The sequence below is a fragment of the Passer domesticus genome, chromosome 11 (genome assembly GCF_036417665.1).
Source record: "Passer domesticus isolate bPasDom1 chromosome 11, bPasDom1.hap1, whole genome shotgun sequence".
NCBI classification, from domain to species: Eukaryota; Metazoa; Chordata; class Aves; order Passeriformes; family Passeridae; genus Passer; species Passer domesticus.
The window spans coordinates 31,979,808-31,999,402 of record NC_087484.1 but is presented as its reverse complement, the minus strand read 5'-3'; the positions used below and the strand labels follow the sequence as shown (position 1 = coordinate 31,999,402).

At 44.6% G+C, this 19,595-nt stretch overlaps 2 long non-coding RNA genes across 2 annotated transcripts in view; one reads left to right on the top strand and one right to left on the bottom strand.

Moving 5' to 3' along the window:
• Positions 1-1,110: 1,110 nt before the first annotated feature.
• Positions 1,111-19,595, bottom strand: part of LOC135278320 (uncharacterized) — a 29,365-nt gene continuing 10,880 nt past the window's right edge. Inside the window, exons 2-3 of the long non-coding RNA XR_010345831.1 lie at positions 2,300-2,387; positions 1,111-1,808 (exon numbers count right to left, since the gene is read on the bottom strand). This is a non-coding gene — a long non-coding RNA (uncharacterized LOC135278320). The remainder of the gene's footprint in view (positions 1,809-2,299; positions 2,388-19,595) is intronic.
• LOC135278319 (uncharacterized) lies at positions 14,638-17,096 on the top strand. The gene is made up of 2 exons (XR_010345829.1): positions 14,638-16,154; positions 16,880-17,096. It is a non-coding gene; the product is annotated as an uncharacterized LOC135278319 (long non-coding RNA).

Below are 19,595 nucleotides of genomic sequence, written 5' to 3'. Positions count from 1 at the left end.
TCTCTCCCGTCCCATCACATTTCTGCTGGTAATTATTTTATTTCTTTTCCCTTCTGACCTTCCCCACAGCCATGCCTGGCTCCATGCTGTGTGTACCAGTGTTCTTTTCCAGCCAGGCCACCTCTCATCTCCCTCTGCCCTCACGCCTCACCTAGGTCAGCCGAAGCCCAAGCTTTAGGTCAGATCTAAGCCCCGGCTTATCTGTTGCTCCACTGCAAAAACAAGATAAGAACTGTGTGGGAAGTGGATTCGTAAAGAATTCTCAAAACCTGGCAGAAAGCTCACACAGTCTTGTACATCTCTGTGCAAACACTGAGTTAAGGTGTGATGACTTAGGAAGGCCATATTTCAATAATTAAAATACTTATAAACACTTTTCAGCCTATTAGCTTTTACCGCACAATGCCACTATTACTTCTAACACCAATCACCTATATTTTTACCCCAGGTGATCCTACTACAATCCATCTTTCACAGTTCTAATTCTCTAAAGTATCTGGTCTTTTCACAAGGGCATATTTTGAAACTTATTAAACTTATGGAACTTATTAGAAGTTATTTCTTGTTCAGTCTCTCTCTCAACAATGTCATCTCTATTCTAGAGCCTTCCTAAATCTCAGTGTTTACATACAGATGTACAAGACTATGTGAACTTTCTATCAGGTTTTGGGAATTCCTTACAAATCCATTTCCCACAGAACTGCACCTTGAGTGTGGGATTCCAGGCACTTCTCATAGCTGTCTCACCAAAACTGGCTGTCTGGGCTTAAAAAAACACCAGTTTATTGGTTCTGACTGGAAAATGGGTGATATTTTGAAAAAATGTTAACTCTGGCTTTCTCTAAAACATTGTTTGTGTTGGATTTTCCTTTATTTTGCAGTTTTCTTTAGCTTTTATAGTTTTGCATGGCCAAAAAAAAAAAAGAGGAATTATCTCAGATGGCTGCTCTGACCCTGAATGGGAGAGCAAGTCATTTTTTCTATAATATGTATTTCATGAAGCTCCTCTCCTGACCCATATTATTCAGTTATTCATTAAAGCTAAAGGATTGTGTATGCTTTTTCTTTGTTGTTGTTTGGGTGGTTTTTTTTTAAGAAAAAACCCAAATATTTTATACATTATAATCAAAATTTAATTTAATTTTATTTATAATTAAAACCATGTCTTAAACTGAAAGGAAAGTTGGTGCCTGAAAAAAACAGTTCAAAATATGTTTTGCTATAGAACCTCTTTACAACAGCAGTGTTGACTTGTAAGAAATTATATGTGTAATCAACAACAAACCTTTTGTGTACATCTTACAATGCAAAAAAACCCCACTTACAGAGATCCACAGATGAAGCTATTAGGAAGCATGGATGCAGATGTTGTATTGAACAGCCTTGCACAAATAAAAGGAAGTAAGGGATACAAGAAGCTTCAAGTACTCACTGTGAATAAATTGCATCTAGAAAGACTTGCCACTGGGTAACACAAATCCATATGACATAACTATAAAGAGAGATGAACCTTTTCTTTGGGATCTTCCCATGTCTCTCATTTAACCTTTCAGTTAAAGATGTTTTAAGCTTGAGCAGCTGTCAATGCAACATTAATATGTGAAAGAAATAGAATGAAACATTCCAGACTTCCTGCAGAGGCAGTAATTTGCTGGCTGTTCCCTCTCAGGCTTTCATGGTCCGGTGCCCAGGTGTCCTGTCCTGGAGCTCCCTGCCACGCTCACCGAGGGCTGCATTTCCACTGAGCTTTATCTCAGCCCGATAAAATTGTAATTCTTGATGAGGTTCAGCCAGGCATGCCCTAGGAACTGCAGAAAAGGATGGGGAAGAGTCAGGGAAAGGCAAAGACAGGCAACACTTCTGTACATTGGTCATAGGACAACTCTTTCATTTCAAGGGAGTTGTTCTGATACAGCCCTGCTTAGCACTGAACAGAGGGTGATTAATGTTTAATTGGTTACAATGCACCTTTTCTAGCAATTAGTGAACACCTCCCCCAGTGATTGAGACCATCTCAGGGTCTGAGACTGGGTTTCCATCACCACCCCAGCACCTGTCTGCTTGTTGCAGCTTGGTTTGGAAAATCACCCACATGAAGAAATGTCCTTCTCTTTGCCAGCTGGGCTCCAGAGGGTTTAACCAACCACTAATAGGACCCCTCATCTGCTGAGTTTTTACTCATTCATGGTCCTGCCTCCCACCACAAACAAAGCACATATGGAAACCTCTACTGGGATTACTCCACTTGTGTCGCTCAAAAGGCACTGACAGTTCCAGTGCCTCAAACAGTGTCCCATACCGTGTTTCCACGCAGGGAAAAGCTAATAATTATAGCAGTGACTCTTTCTGTGACTGGGTAATATGTACAGGGTGTATGATCCATTTCTCTAAAAGAGAAAAAAAAGTACTTTTATATGGCAGCATTGGCAGTGAAACTGATTTTTAACAAGTACTTCAGGGATTCCAGATGTCACTTGACAAGTTGAGCAAAAGTGCTAGCTCTTCCATCAGTCTGTAACAAGTAATCATGTAACAGTTGCAAGATTATTCAAATGGCTCTAAGATTATTTTTGCAGCCAATTTCAGTCCATGGAATTGTGGAAATAGTCCCCCAGGCATGTGAGAACTTTTGTGGTTTTTATCTGTCTGGAGGAATATATAAAGAAATTACAGCCCATCTATAAGTAGTATTGATTAGAAATATCTCTGTGGGAGAAAAAATAACCGCCACAAAAAAAAACCACCTCCAAATCAAAACTATTGCATCTAAAAACCTGGCTGGGTTTGGTTTGGTTTGGTTTTTGGGTTTTTTTCGCAACTGTACTGCCGGGGTCGGCTGTTACTTGTCTCTGCCCCAGCACGGAAAAAAGTGGTTCTGGGCAGGCCGCGCTCTCGAAGAAGGAGTCTGGACTCTTGCTTTTAGGTCTTCAGTCGAGTTTATTATTTCTTATCTACAAAGATTTTCTGTCTGTCCAGCCGAGGTCTGATCAGCAAGACAGCCAAAGGCACTCTCTCCCGCCCACGAGGCGGTTGTCTCTTTTATAATGAAAATTATGTATTAGATATTTACCTTTAATTCCCAATACTTTCTGCCCTTGTTGGCAAGTGTACTCTTTCTATGAACCAATCCACACATGCCAACATCATTCTGAACATGGATGCCAAGGAGAAGAAAGAAGAAGGACAGGGCACGCCCAAATTCCTCCATCTTGGGACTCCTGATCCATGCACAGAATTCTAGACCCCCCTGTACAACACATAAAACCCCCCTGTACAGTGCATTCTAACTTAAGTTCTAACAAGTGAATAACATCCCCTTACCATTCAGACCTGAAATTCTCTCATCTCCTCACCTTCAGGTGTCATTTTTTTAAAAGGATCAAAGTCAAGCCACCAGGTACTTTTGGCAACATTCCAGGGCCTCCGAGCCCCCCAAGGGTTGTCTCGGTAGCTCTGGACATCCGGAGTGATGTACTGAGTTCCCACATCTCCCCCTTCTGTTTGCACCAAAAGCACCCTCTTTACAACTCGACTCATGACACCCCGCACACACAAAAGAATGCATGGAATTACAATCAAGAGGACTATGAGAATCACCAAAATTTGAAACCCTATCTTTAAAAATTCTTTTCCCAAAGGTGAAAGATCAAAAAACTTTGCCATGTCCTCAATCCAAGATCCAGTGATCTTGCCAAGTTTCTTTACACTCTCCTCTATTTTTTCGATATTTTCATGAATTGACCTGGAATGGTCAGAGAGATTCATACAGCACATTCCTTCAAATTCTTTGCATCCATGGCCGTGAGCGAGCAAAAGATAATCGATTGCTGCTCTGTTTTGCAGAGTTGCCTGTCTTACACTGTTCATGTCTTGCAACATGTCACTCAGTGCAAGAGAGACTGATTGAGCATGCTTGTTCAGCCAACAACCCATACGATCCAATTGAGTCAAAGCAACCCCTGATGCTACCTGAGGTGAGAAAATTGCTGTCGCAATTCTCCTTGCCTTGCTCCAAGTGTAAACCCTGTCATCACAATTCTCATCGAAATGCTGTAAAGATCTTTTATCTTTATGTTTTTGTTCCCTCTGCATCTTTAAATCTGGTGTCAGCATTGAAATTCTTCCAATGCTGCATGGACCTCCCTTGGCATTCGCAGGAATACCATGCCAAATCCTGTCTCCACAAATCAAAAAGAATCCCCTTGGCAGTTGCACTGGGACTTGGAGTGACCCTTTGTCTGTCACCATGGTGTTGTTGCACCAGGCTGACGCATTTCTGTAGAATTCATGACTGGGAGTGACATCAATAGTTTTGTTTGGCTTTGCTGTACCTGAAATTTCAAATTTCATGCATACATTCATTGTCATGGACCTGAAAATCTCCAATTCCTGAGGTTCGGAAGAAGCCACAGGAAGAGAATGTGTCCAAGCACACCATTCATTCACAGGATCTTTAACAACCTGTGAGATCTCGATTGCAGTGTGTCCTGGAATTGGCCATTCATTCACTGGCAATCCAATCATGTATGCTGAAAATGGCCTCCCTGGTCTGGAGTGCGTCAGGCAAATGCTATCTAAATCTGCTGCCTGGGCTAAAACTTCGCAAACATTTTTTTCTGGCTGATTGACTGGTAAATTTGCTTTGTTGTTCAAAACCATTGGCAATGACACAAAACACATGAACATTGCAAAGTTCATCACCCCACCTTTGTGACTAAATATCACCATTTTCCACCCAAGATTTTTCAGAAAACCCCCAAAGTCTTTTATTCTTCTGTTTCTTCTAGATTATTGCTTGTAGTTTGAGTCTCCTCCTCCGTCTGAGTACTTGTCTCTCTGTTTCTGGGATCTGTGTTCTTTTGTTCTTGCGTTCGAAACGGCTTCACGTGTCGTGCCGACACCCACTTCGGACCTTGCTCTGTGGAAACACAAGCGAAACCCTTGCCCCAAGTGATTAGTTTGAAAGGACCTTCTATCTGTCCTGATTCTGGGTTTCTGACCAAAACTAAAGGATTCTCCCTTAGTCTTGCCTGTGAACTGTTTGAGAAATGTCTCAAGATTGGAGGATTGGGTTCTGAAGATGAACTATTTAGGAAATTCAACACATACAATGCTTTATGTAATTTCATGTGTGGCGTCGCCTCTGGCTCCCCCCTCCTCTGTCTATCTAGAAGGGATTTTAAGGTATGGTGTGTTCTTTCAATGATTGCTTGACCTGTGGGTGTGTGTGGAATACCAAAGGTATGTCTGACACGCCATTTTTTCAAACATTTGTCAAGCACCCTGCCTGTATAAGTTGGACCATTATCTGTTTTTATTTCCTGAGGCACACCCAATGATGCAAATGCTTGTAGAAAGTGTCGACAAGCATGGTCTGCTGTTTCCCCTGCATGTGCTGAAGCAAAGACTGTTCCCGAAAATGTATCAACTGAAATGTGAACATTTTTGAGCCTCCCAAATGAGGGATATTTCGTGACATCTGTTTGCCATAACTGAAGACTTTCCAGTCCTCGTGGATTGACCGCTCCTGTTGAGGCTGGCGGCTGTACAAGTTGACAATCTGGACAAGCATTGATGATCTCTCTCGCTTGAGTTTTTGTGAGACGAAAAGATTCCATCAATGCATGTGCATTCTGATGAAAAAAACTATGACTCAATTTTGCCTGCTCAAAAATGTCTGGGAGTGTCTGTGAAATGGGCATTGTCAACCTGTCTGCTCGAGCATTCCCCTCTGCTAAAAATCCTGGATGTGTTGTTTGAGCTCTGATGTGTGTGATAAAATATTCATGTTCCCTATTTTCTAACAAAGTTTTCGTGCTCACCAAATATGAATACAATATTTCATTGTTGGCCTCTTTCAAGAGTGAACCTTCCAAGCGTCTGACTACCCCCGTGACATATGCGGAATCCGTAATCAAATTGAGAGGTTGTTCAAACAATTGAAATGCTCGAGTGACTGCTGCCAATTCCACAATTTGTGGAGAACCCTGAATCATCCTCACATCCGAATCCCATTTCCCTGTCTGAGTTCATCCATGTGATCACTGACTTGTGTGTCTTCCCTGAGCCATCAGTGAATACTGTGATCCCGTCCAGAGGTTCGTCACTTATTCTTGGCTTTGCTCTAACATATTTGTGACTGCAGCACTCTGTGTTGTGGAAAATTAATTGTGCAAGCTCCTGGGAAAGCTAACAATGCAATTATTAAGTCTTTTGATTTCTGCATCGCCCATTTAAAATAATCTTTTTTCAATGGTAAATGAATGATTGAAAATTCTCGTCCTGCCATTGTCAGCAACCTTGTTCTCCCCTTGATGATGATTTGCGCCATCATTTCTAGATCTGTAAGAATTGTTTTTGAAGGCCTGTATGGTAGAAAAATCCATTCTATAATTATCAAAGAATCTCTTTGGGATGAATCCCATTGAAAGATCAGGCCGTGGAACTGTGTTTTCTCTCCCAGCACTGCCAACTCAAAAGGCAATGATTCAACGAACCGATGTGCTTGACGCTTTTGAATAGCATCTGTGATTTTTTTCCAATTCCTTCTTTGCCTCTCGCGTGAGTGTCCTGGGAGATCAAATGTCTGTGTCCCCTCTCAAAAGATTGAGCAACGCAGGAATGTCGTTGTTCGTGATCCCTAGAATTGGTCTCATCCAGTTGATTTCTCCCAAAAGTTGTTGCAAATCATGCAGATTGTTGACTTTTGTGCTGATCTCCATCTTTTGGGGTTTTATTGTTCTCTCTGAGATTTTCCACCCTAAATATGTCCAAGGTGCAATCTCCTGAATTTTTGAAACACTGATTTCCAAACCTGCCTTTTGCACCTCTGTGATCACACAGTCACGAGCTTTTTGCAGCTCCTGTTGTGTTGACGCTGCAATGAGCAAATCGTCCATATAATGAATAATCTTCACCTGCGGGAATTTCTTCCGTGCCGGTGACAAAGCTCGTGCCACGTACCATTGACAAATTGTCGGCGAGTTTTTCAGACCTTGTGGAAGTACCACCCAATGGTATCGTTGCAACGGTGCTTCCTTGTTGATACTTGGAACGGAAAAGGCAAGTCTTGGTGCATCATCTGGATGAAGTGGAATGCTGAAAAAACAATCCTTGAGATCGATGATCACGAGTTGCCAATCTCTGGGAATCATCGAAACCGATGGAAGTCCCAACTGAAGAGGTCCCATGTCCTCAATGACTTCATTGATCTTTCTGAGATCATGCAACAGCCTCCATTTACCTGATAGTTTCTTTTTGATGACGAACACTGGAGAATTCCAAGGGCTATTTGTTGGTTTGATGTGTCCCTTCTCCAATTGTTGTTGGACCAGGTTCTTCAGCGCACTCAACTTTTCTCGTTCAAGGGGCCACTGATCCACCCAAACCGGATCATTTGTTTTCCAAGTCAGTTTCAGTGTGGCGAGTGCCGCAGTGACCCCAATTAAAAATCCATCTCGATCTTCGTCCCCCACTGAGCCAACAAATCTCTTCCCCAAACTGTGATTGGCTTTTGCACAACAAACGGACGAATGATCGCTGTTTTGTTTCCCGGTCCTGTGACAACAATAGAATTCTCACTCTGCAGACATAGAGAAGCTCCCCCTATGCCTGAGAGAGATCCCAGAGGCACAATCAAATTCCAATCACGGGGCCAAAAGATGTACGATATTACTGTGACATCTGCTCCCGTGTCAAGCATTCCTCTGACCACTATTGTTCTGTCCCCACAAGTCAACTGACATGTGAGTGTGGGTCGATCTCGACCTATGTGTTTGATCCACGTGGCATGAATTTCAACATTCTCCCTCAGAGGATGCCCTTCCTCATCAAAGATTGACAGAACCTGCCCAATGGCATGTGGTGGTGTCGTAGTTTGGCCCGGAAATGTGTTTTTGGAAAGGTTTAAGTCGGGCTAATCAGGGGCCAAATTCAAAATTAGCATTTAAGGTGGCCACTAAGAGTTTGGATACGCCTCTGAGAACACACGGGGGTTAAAAGCAGGAAATTCCCAGAGAACTTCCTCTTTGAGAATTTGGCGTTAGTGAGTAGAGTCTGGCTTCTCCCCTGCCCAGCTGTGTCTGGGTGGGGGAGGGGGAGGCTATGATGGGGAGGAGGCCGGGAGCCTTAAAAGGTGCAGAGGTAGAAGAGAACATGCAAGAGTTAATGAGAATTGAGATGTCTGGGTAGCCCTCCCGGAGAAAGAGACAAAAATTGCGCTGGCAACTCAGCTAGCCAGAAGCAGGAGATGCGTCGAGAGAAGGTGCCTGGCAGATGTGGGAGTCTTTGGGCAGGCAGAGTTAAAGATTTTAACCCCTTTGTAGACTAATAGAAACCTTACAAATACTAAATTCTCTTGAATCAAGATGAAGTAAGAGAGAGATAAGAGATGAGTAAGCGTGAAGAAAGTTGAAAAAGAGAAGAATTCTGAGTAGAAGAGATGATAGAGTGACCTTGGACTGGACTCTTTCTTGTATAGCTATAAACAGACTCGTGTTTTTTCCCTGTAACCCAGAGACTGTATTTAGGGAGAAGCAACACCCGGGAGTCAAGAGTGAAGCAGCGGCGTGAACAGAAACGGCTAAAAGAGGTGTGAGATGCCCTCTGTCTCCACAGAAAAGAAGATCTCTGTTCATGAGGCCCCTCAGCCCCAGGGGGTGAAATTTGGGGAAGACTGGTGTCCCAGAAGTTGAAAGACTGCTGTTTCTGGAAGTGAGTGAAGCATCTTTAAACGGGGAGCCCTAAAAGCAGTCCTGGCCCGTGTCCAGTGGTGAGAGCACTGGACATGGGGGGCAGAAGTCACAAGAGCCGATGTTCTTTAGGTGAGGCCATGGAGGACACGGAAGCACAGGAGTTTTTAATTGTGCTTCCGGGGGAGGCCCATGAGGCAAGAAAGGACTCCTCTCTCCCTGATGGATTTAAGAGTTGATAATTTGAGAGGTGGTGGATCTCTGGAGAAAAGGGAGGGGGAGGAGGAAGGTGTCTGGAAAGTTTTCATTCTTAGTTTAGTATGTGTTCCTTTCTAAATTTGTAATAAATAAAGTGTTATGTTTCTTTCCCTCCATCCCCGAATGAAAGCCTGCTTTGTTCTGTTCCCGGGTCACATCTCACAGCCACCATTTTAAAAATATACCCTTCATGAGGGCCCTGGCATTGTGCCAGGGTCAAACCATGACATTTTTGGTTCCCTGACCGGGAATCGAGAGTTTTAAGTAAGTAATGAGATGAAAGCTGCGAAATGGACCAAGGAAAATAAGAGCAAAGCACGTATTAGGTAATAAATAGGTTGATGATAAAATCTGGGGATAGAGGTTTGGTGTATGTCATTGTTGTATGTAGAAGTATGTTGAATGTAATTTTAGTAATATTTTAGAATGAAATGTGTGTTCTCAGAAGCGAGAGGTGGAATGTCGTAGTTTGGCCCGGAAATGTGTTTTTGGAAAGGTCTAAGTCGGGCCAATCAGGGGCCAAATTCAAAATTAGCATTTAAGGTGGCCACTAAGAGTTTGGATACGCCTCTGAGAACACACGGGGGTTAAAAGCAGGAAATTCCCAGAGAACTTCCTCTTTGAGAATCCGGCGTTAGTGAGTAGAGTCTGGCCTCTCCCCTGCCCAGCTGCGTCTGGGTGGGGGAGGGGGAGGCCATGATGGGGAGGAGGCCGGGAGCCCCAAAAGGTGCAGAGGTAGAAGAGAACATGCAAGAGTTAATGAGAATTGAGATGTCTGGGCAGCCCCCCCGGAGAAAGAGACAAAAATTGCGCTGGCAACTCAGCCAGCCAGAAGCAGGAGATGCGTCGAGAGAAGGTGCCCGGCAGATGTGGGAGTCCTTGGGCAGGCAGAGTTAAAGATTTTAACCCCTTTGTAGACTAATAGAAACCTTACAAATACTAAATCCTCCTGAATCAAGATGAAGTAAGAGAGAGATAAGAGATGAGCAAGCGTGAAGAAAGTTGAAAAAGAGAAGAATCCTGAGTAGAAGAGATGATAGAGTGACCTTGGACTGGACTCTTTCTTGTATAGCCATAAACAGACCCGTGTTTTTTCCCTGTAACCCAGAGACTGTATTTAGGGAGAAGCAACACCCGGGAGTCAAGAGTGAAGCAGCGGCGTGAACAGAAACGGCTAAAAGAGGTGTGAGATGCCCTCTGTCTCCACAGAAAAGAAGATCTCTGTTCATGAGGCCCCTCAGCCCCAGGGGGTGAAATTTGGGGAAGACTGGTGTCCCAAAAGTTGAAAGACTGCTGTTTCTGGAAGTGAGTGAAGCATCTTTAAACGGGGAGCCCTAAAAGCAGTCCTGGCCCGTGTCCAGTGGTGAGAGCACTGGACATGGGGGGGAGAAGTCACAAGAGCCGATGTTCTTTAGGTGAGGCCATGGAGGACACGAAAGCACAGGAGTTTTTAATTGTGCTTCCGGGGGAGGCCCATGAGGCAAAAAAGGACTCCTCTCTCCCTGATAGATTTAAGAGTTGATAATTTGAGAGGTGGTAGATCTCTGGAAAAAAGGGAGGGGGAGAAGGAAGGTATCTGAAAAGTTTTCATTCTTAGTTTAGTATGTGTTCCTTTCTAAATTTGTAATAAATAAAGTGTTATGTTTCTTTCCCTCCATCCCCGAATGAAAGCCTGCTTTGTTCTGTTCCCGGGTCACATCTCACAGCCACCATTTTAAAAATATACCCTTCATGAGGGCCCTGGCATTGTGCCAGGGTCAAACCATGACAGGTGGCAATGCGAAAGCTCTCGCAACTTGAGTGTTTTCCGCCACGATCAACGGTGGACGGAGGGCTTTTGCTAGAACTGTTAATTCTGTATTTCTGTCTGCTGATATAACTGATGGATAAACAATGAGTCCCAGGATACTACTTCTGTCCTGCCCTACTATTAAAAAATCTTGTTTTTTGTCCGAACGTCCATGGACACCTGTTGGTATCTCCGCATGACTTTCATCCAAGAAACACACTAATTTGGAAGCTGCCAATGTGCACTGCGTTCCTGGTGGAAGAAGGTCTGGGTCGCTGGAGAGTCTGCTGAGGACTTTGCTGAGGGTGTCTGCTTGATGCTCTCCGATGACTGTCCTGCCTGCTCTTGTGTCATCGCCATCACTTGTGTCGTCGCGCGCTGGCGATTTGTGTGCGCGCTCTTTTTCCCATTTCCCGGATGTGGTAAAGGATTTCCTTCCACATCCGTCTGAGAATAACATTCTTTCACAGAGTGTCTTCCTCTTCCGCATCGTGCGCAAAGTGGTTTTTGCGGTTTTTGCATCTGCACTTGTGCGTGCGCTTGTGGGCAATTCTTCTTAAAATGTTCAAATGCTCCACACTTGTAGCACTGTCCTCCTGGTGGATTGTTTTTCTTTTGAATGGTTGCAAGAATTGCATTCTGCTGTTGAAATATTTTGTCCAGCATCTCTTCTTCTGATTGTTTTCCCGAGTGTTCTCTCAGCTGGTTTTCCCACTCTCCTCTCAATTTATCTCTCACGATCGACGCAACATGCTGAGGCGTTCCCACCTTGCTGCATGCTTCCACCATCTCTGCCAAGGATGGCCGTCCTGGCATTGCAGTGATGACCCGTTGACAATCCGGGTTGGCATTGCCGAATGCGAGACTCTCCAAAAGTGGTCGCTTCGCAGCTTCGATGGTCACCTGTCGATCCACCGCTTGCGTGAGTCGATCTATGAATGATGAATATGGTTCTGTGGGACTTTGCCTGATGGTTGAAAATGGGACATCTGGAACTCCTGCTGGAGCGATCTGCAAGATCGCTTTCCGCGCCGCTTCCTTGATGTCATTCAACACTCGCCTTGGAAGACGTACCGCTTGTTCTGCTGGATTGTCATCTGGAGGATCTCCTGCCAACTGTGCTTCAGTGAGGTTCACGTTGGCCCGCCTTGATAATTTTTCTTCAACTCTGTGAGATATCTTCGCCATCTTCTTTCTGAGATGAGATTCTGCGTGTCTGTGAGAATCATTGACACAAGGCTTCGAATATCAAATGGCGTCAGGTCATACATGTTAAATGTCCCCCTCAGGAGCTGTTTAGACTATGGTGAATCCAGTCCATTGCGTTGAACAGCTCTCGCTAAGTCTTTGATCACATCGTGATTCAACCTTTCCCACCTTGGATTCTGCCCCTGCGCATCATATGTCACTGGCATTGTCAGATCTCCTGATCCTTGCAGCAAAGCTTCTTCTGTCAGTTCTTTTTTGACCTGTTTCCAATCCACCATTTTCATTGGTTGTTCCTCTTCTTCCTGTAGAAATTCTTTTGGCAATTGCATGCACAGTGGAGTCTTCGATGTCAACAGTGATTGTTTTTCAAACAGTCTTTGACTCGAGGTCTTTGGCCTCGCTCCTGGACTTAAATAAGGAATTTGAAATTCTTGTGTCTGCATCCTTTTCATCGCATCAAATGATGGCATATATCCTTTTCTTGCTTCTGCTACTGAAAACATCCATGCCGGAATTCCTTCTGATGCTGCGATTCGTATCACGTCTTCTTCTTGCCCTTGATCCTCGTATAATGTATCTTTAAGTTCTAACTGTGGTACTGTTTTCTTTGATGTTGCCTTCCCTTTATATGTCGTTGGAAAAAACTGCTGCATTGTTGCAGTCCTGCCACGAGATAACGTTGTGGCTCTGCCCTGCATTTCGGTCATCCCCCCACTGGGTTGCCTGGACAGCTGCGATGACGTCACGAGCTCGATCGGCTCCTCAGCCGTATCGATTGGCTGCAGCAGTTGTGTTTGTGGAACCCGAGCCTGCACGGATTTTGGCTGAGCCAGCAATGGAGGTTGAACACCTGAGCACTGCCCTGAGATGGGAGAGGTATGAACCACAGGAGTTGGGATCGAGGAAACCGGAACCGGAGAAGGGGTGGAGCCCCGGGACACGGAGCCCCGAGATCGGCCCCTCCTCGCCCGAGACGTCACCGAGGATCGGACCCGCCCCCGACCGCGCTCCGTCCGCATTTTCCGCGTGTGCGCTTTTTCGGGAATGCTTCCCGTCTCCCCTGGGCTGACGTCACTGTCTCCGTCCCGCTCCCCTTCTGATGTCTCCTCTCCAGTGTCTGTCCCCGACTCCTCCCTCTCTGACGCTGTGTCCACACCCCGTCCCCGTGTGTGCGATCCCTGCTTCGCCCGTGCCCGTATTTGCTCCGCGATGCGAGCTGACCGCCGCGGTTCTGTTTCCGGGTCCTGCGTCACCGCTGTGCGTCCCCTACATCTACTTACGGGTGCTGCTCGGAATTCCGCGGCTGCTTCGAGCTTGTTGCCCGCATCTGACGTGGACGCTGTGATTTGGGAGCCCTTCCCGGATGTCCCGCGTGTCTCGCCCCCCGCGTGCGTCTTTGGCACGGCGCCTGCCAAGGCTGCCACCCCCGGTGTGGGTCCCCCAAAACCCATGCCAAAACTCGTGTTCCCCACCGCTTCCGCGCCCCCCCCGCCGGTCACAACCGCCGCCGTCGCCGCCGCGCAGCCGCGCGCGCCGCGAGAAAGCGTTTCCCCATCCCCCTTCGATCCCCCTCGGACCCCCCTTCCCGATTCTTCCGCCTCCCCCGCCCCTTCGTCCCCCGAGACTCGAAATTCAGGAACAATCGTCCCCGACCCCTCGATCTCGCTGGGTGAAGATCTCAGCTCTTCTGGGGTTGGGATTGTATTCACGTCTGAATCAGAGCCTGAACCCCCTTCAGTTTCTGGGGTTTCAGGGCGTTTTGGAGGTCTCTTGGGACTTTGGGATGACGGGGCTGAAAGCAGTGCCTTTTCCCCTTGCTCCTCTCCCTCGGGAGCTGTCCCCCCCGGGCCAATTGGAACCAGAGCCAATCTCTGCACTGAGCCATGCTCTTTTTTCCCCGCCCTTGTGGGAGTTGTGGAACCTAATTCCCTGGCTGATCTCCGACACTTTGCAGAGACAGCCTCTAACATAATTCTCGCTGGAGATAACAGCTTGAAAGCCGTCTCTTCCCTTCTGGCAGCTAAAAAATATAAATGCCTGTTAACTTCTTGCCAACAGCCTAACTCAAACAACACATGTGTTTCTGCAAATGGATAATTATATCTGACCCATAATAATAACTCTTTGAGCTCCTTTCTAGAAACCCTCTCTGCGTACGCTTCTGTCACGCCTTGTAAGGCTGACAAGGTTTCTATTTGTGCCTGTGTGAGTGTGTTCCCCATGTTTCTTAATTTTGACCTTCTCACCGAATTTGTGTCGTCAGAGCAGTCTGGAGGCTCCCGGTTCCCGTCCAGCAGGTCACAGGAGATGGATTCGGAGGCGCCTTTCCGATTCCGATCCGGGCTGTTCTGATACGAGGTTTCTTCGGGAGAAGTGGAGTGCGGTGTTCTCTCTTTGGCTGCTGCTTCTTCGGACTCTTCTGGCTGCCTTCCCAAGGAGTTATCAGTGCTCTCCTGGGAATGAGTCCAGCTCCGGGAACTGCCCGGCTGGGAGCTGCCCGCTCGGGTGCTGCCCACCTGGGTGTTCTCTCTGCAGCTCACTCTTCGGCTCTCCGCTCAAGCTGTCCTTTTCGCTTTTCGTGCCCACCTTCGGGCCCCCCTTCGTGCCCACCCAGGGACGCCAGATGCCGGGGTCGGCTGTTGCTTGTCTCTGCCCCAGCACGGGAAAAAGTGGTTCTGGGTAGGCCGCGCTCTCGAAGAAGGCGTCTGGACTCTTGCCTTTAGGTCTTCAGTCGAGTTTATTATTTCTTATCTACAAAGATTTTCTGTCTGTCCAGCCGAGGTCTGATCAGCAAGACAGCCAAAGGCACTCTCTCCCGCCCATGAGGCGGTTGTCTCTTTTATAATGAAAACTACGTATTAGATATTTACCTTTAATTCCCAATACTTTCTGCCCTTGTTGGCAAGTGTACTCTTTCTATGAACCAATCCACACATGCCAACATCATTCTGAACATGGATGCCAAGGAGAAGAAAGAAGAAGGACAGGGCACGCCCAAATTCCTCCATCTTGGGACTCCTGATCCATGCACAGAATTCTAGACCCCCCTGTACAACACATAAAACTCCCCTGTACAGTGCATTCTAACTTAAGTTCTAACAAGTGAATAACATCCCCTCACCATTCAGACCCGAAATTCTCTCATCTCCTCACCTTCAGGTGTCATTTCTTTAAAAGGATCAAAGTCAAGCCACCAGGTACTTTTGGCAACATTCCAGGGCCTCTGAGCCCCCCAAGGGTTGTCTCGGTAGCTCTGGACATCCGGAGTGATGTACTGAGTTCCCACACTGTACTTATTTAAATTATGTCAACTTTACTTAGAAGTAAACCTTTGCTCTGTGCAGCCTGCCTTAACACAGCATCAGGCCCTGTCTCCTCATGAATGGATGATAAATGAAAGAAATTGGTGAGAAAGTGTCAAAGAGAATCAAAAATATTTCTCACCTTCTCCATTTCACTTAGGGGCATAAACTCTTTGGGATAGATTTCGGTGCTCTTCTGCTTCTCTTTTCTATTTCTGAATGCAGAGATTTCAAAATATTTTTTTTTTCTCAGAGGAAAAAAAGGCTTTATGTGCCATAAAGCCTGAAAATGGTGCCTTCCCTGGCATCTCAGGATGTCAAACAACAAATCCCCAGAGCTCCTCTTTTCACACAAAAACAGCGTAGAAAAGACAAAAAACTCCACCTTTTTGTGTCTTCTGATGGTGTCAACTAACAGAGCTACAGAGCCTCCTGCTAGCTGAGGGCCAAGCCCTCTGTGGGCAGGGTGAGAGCAGGAGCTAAGAGCAAATATTTGCAGGCAGGAAAAGCCACCAAGGCCTTAAGAAGGGTTGTCTTTTGTTTAAATGGTGGATTTTTTAAGCTGTCCAAAAGTGAAAAAATGCACATTTATTGTAAATGCAGGGCCACCGACAAGGGAAGGAATGATGAGGAGGACTCCTTATCAGAAGGCTAATTTATTACTTTGATACTATTTTATATTAAAGAATACCATACCATACTAAAGAGTACAGAAAGGATACTTACTGAATGCTAAAAAGATAATAATGAAAACTCATGGCTCTTTCCTGAATCCCGACACAGCTTGGCACTGATGGGCCAAAGAGTCAGAACAACTCACACCAGAATCCAGCCAGGCAATCACCTGTGGTAAACAATCTCCAAACACATTCCACACGTGAGCACAGCACAGGAGAAGCCAATGAGGTAAGAATTGTTTTTCTTTTTTTCTGAGGCCTCTCGCTGCCTTTCAGCTCCCCAGGAGAAAATCCTGGGCGAAGGAATCCCGTTCAGAGCATGAGAATGCCACAGGCATTCATTCAGGGCACAAGAATATGGACAGAGGTGACACAAGTGCCCTTGGAGGGCTGCAGCTGGCTCCTGGGTTTGGGGACACCTGGGTGTGAAGCTCCAGTATGTCCCAGTCTGAAATAAACATAGAGTTTATCAAAAGTCCCACCATTCCACAATGATCGTTTGCAACCTGAAGCCCAAAGACTGCTTCCTAGTTTTTTTCTGACTATTTTAAAACATCTTGGAGGGATGGAGGGATGTCAGCCATCAAAATTATTTTCATTTTAGCGTGACTGTCAAATGAACATAGGTCCACTCGTGACACAAAGTGTTTAAGGGTGGAAAAATGAGAATGGAAGGATTGCATGGTTGCTGAACAAGCTGCTTGGTTTTATTTTTTACGACAGAAACTCTAAAAGTGCTTGAAAACCAAATTTTTCCAAAGTTAGAAGTGTTCACATGTGTAAGAATTGTCATTAATGGAGGAGTCCTTTTAGAAAAAGTTATTGTAGTTCTGAAACTACAACCCTCAGAGCTCAAAATTTCATTAGGTGTCTGAAATCTTATTTCAGTTCTAGAACACACTTAAGCTTGAAAATCAAATTTCTCCTATAATCTAGTTCTCTGTCTTTCCACAGCAATTAAAATAATTACACTCTGTCAAGCTACATCTTTTCACCCTGATTAAAGACAGAGCTGTATGGAGCAAACACATCAACTTGTCTGTTGGCAGGTGAAAGAAGAATGCAGAGCATGTCTGAAACCATACTGATAACTTCACATTGAGTATTACACAGGCTAAGAATTCATCCTGTATGCTTCTTCTAGAAAATAAACACTTTATTAAGAAAATTATTTATTCTGTATATCCTTAAACCCAGATAGTTTTACTTATAAATCAAAGCTAATGGTTTGGATCCTGTCTCAAAATTAATTACTGGTGCATTCTCTTAAACCTGGTTGTATTTGCAAGTAAGTACCTAAAATCAAAGATGAAAAAAAATCTTTGATCATTAAAAGCATATACAGTTATGTTTAAGTTATTAGTGCAGATGATTTGGCTGTTTACAACATAATTACTGATTCGACTATAAAAAAAAGAACTGCAAATTGTTTCATGTCAATTAACAGTAAATAAATTATTCCACCGTGCATAAATTTTTTGCTGTTGAAAACTAGCACATAACTTTTTATGGTGCTCTCAAAACAGGTCTAATGCAATGCAAATAACACCCAGAAACCCCCCTGCCTGCTGGGGAGGGGGAGGAAGGCATTTGTCACAAGGAGAACAAGAAATGGAGCTGCACCAAAACCTGCTCAGAGACTAACAATTGCAAATAATATGAGCAGTGAAACATTGCAAAACTGCACAGTATTACAATGCAGCAACAGAGATAAAAGAGAATGAGAACTATTATACAGTGAAAAAAAACCCCAGAAAATGGTGGCATTTTAAAATTTCTATTAAATTTTAAAATTTTATTTAAATTAAAAACAAAAAAAATGAGAATAATAGTTAAGGAACACTCACTAGCAATAATTATTTTTGATTATTAAAATGTAAGAAATACTATTTTAGAAAGATCAGGAAATATTTAATTGAAGTGTGAAATCAGTGCCATCCAAACACCTCAACTGAGTTTCACCAAGAGCTACCTTTGATTTGCAGGCAATTGGAAAATACATGGGTTTATTTCTCAGTCTCTCTTCAATGACAAGCTGATACTCACAAGCTGTCATCCCAAACAAGCAACTACTTCTGAAAGAATACTTCCCCATATTTTAACCATTTTCATCACTGACATTAAGTATAAAGGTTGTTCTTTGTTTGCCACATTGATCTTGGAACAGAAAGATCAGGACACTTCCTTAACCTTGATTAAATAATTTTTGCATTCCTGTCATAAATTCAGACCTGTAATTTCAAAATTCAGAGCAGCTATTTAGGAAAAAAAAGAAAGAAAAAAATAAAGCAACACCCTGAATATTGCTCCAAGTGTCAGTGAAAGGGAAGACAAAAATATTAGGATGTAGCAAAAAAGGAACCAGATGTATGTATGATGCCAGTGATGAAGATGGCTGAACTTTTCTTGGGATGACACACAGATTTCTGAGCTACCAGTTTCAAAGACAGAACAGAGGCAGTGAGATTAAAAAAATGGTGTTAACAAATACTCAATTCGTGGTGAGTTTGGGGCTATTTTAAGCATAGCAGAAGGGAAATGCTGAGATATATGTAAGAATTGCATATTGTAGAGCATCTATACTTCTATATAAATTTTACTACAACACAAGAAGAAGAGGGTATTCACAAATATTTAAATGCAACAGATTTAAATGTATGAAGACATTCTTACAAAACTTTTCATTAACCTTTGGAACTTGTTGCCATGTGGTATCGCTGGGTCAAGAGTGCAGCAGGATTTAGAAAGAGAGGACATTTTTATGTACAATCAGAAGTTCCCTCGTTACATTAGAGAGCATAAAGTGCTTTTACAGAGGACACAAAGTGCAATGCTTGGGGCCATGAGGCAGACACTCACTCAGGGGGTGAGGAGGGGTGTTTTCAGCTGGCAGCTTGCTCTGTCCTGGCCCCTGCAGACTCCTTGGAGCTGCTGCCGTGCTGTGGCTGCAGTCAGGGGCAGGTGAGGCTGCTGCCAGCCCATCGTGGCATCACAGCTCTGCCTGCTTCATCTCTGCTCCTACTGCTGCCCTCGGTTTTGTTCATTTATTCCTTTGCAGCGCTGCTTTGCTAGCTGTTTGTGTTACAGGCAAAGCCAGCCTGGCAATCCTGTGTACGCTTTGCTCAGTAAAGAGAAATGGCTGTGATTTCCTGTGCAACACATCTGCTGAATGCTCCTCTTTTTGAGGCAGACAAGCTGCTAATCCAAGGCAGATGTTGCAGCATTTGTTTCACTCTTCGCCAAAGAAGCCAGCAGATCTCCTTTCAGGGAAATGCTTTCAATTCAACTCACTCTTCTATTAATTCTTGGTAACCGATTGTAAGAACTGTGTTAGTAAAATTGATATTTCAGAGCTGCCCTGCAAGGGATATTTTTAACACGCAGCAGCACAGCCCCTGTCTCTCGTCACTCATGTCATGCTGTCACCGTGTGTACCTTCAGACACAGGCAGGCTGCTGCTAATGAGCTCACCACTCCATGTTCCTCTAACATGGAGTTCACTACTAATGAGAAAAATCCCCAGACTGTACTCACACTCTAAATCAACTTGGCAAGATTGATCAAAATATTCATTAAAACAGTTTGTTCTTCAGCTCAGCCTGAGCCCTGCAGGCATAACTCTCCTGCTTCTGGGAGGGTTGGTGTGTGTGTCTGTGTGCACACATGTGAG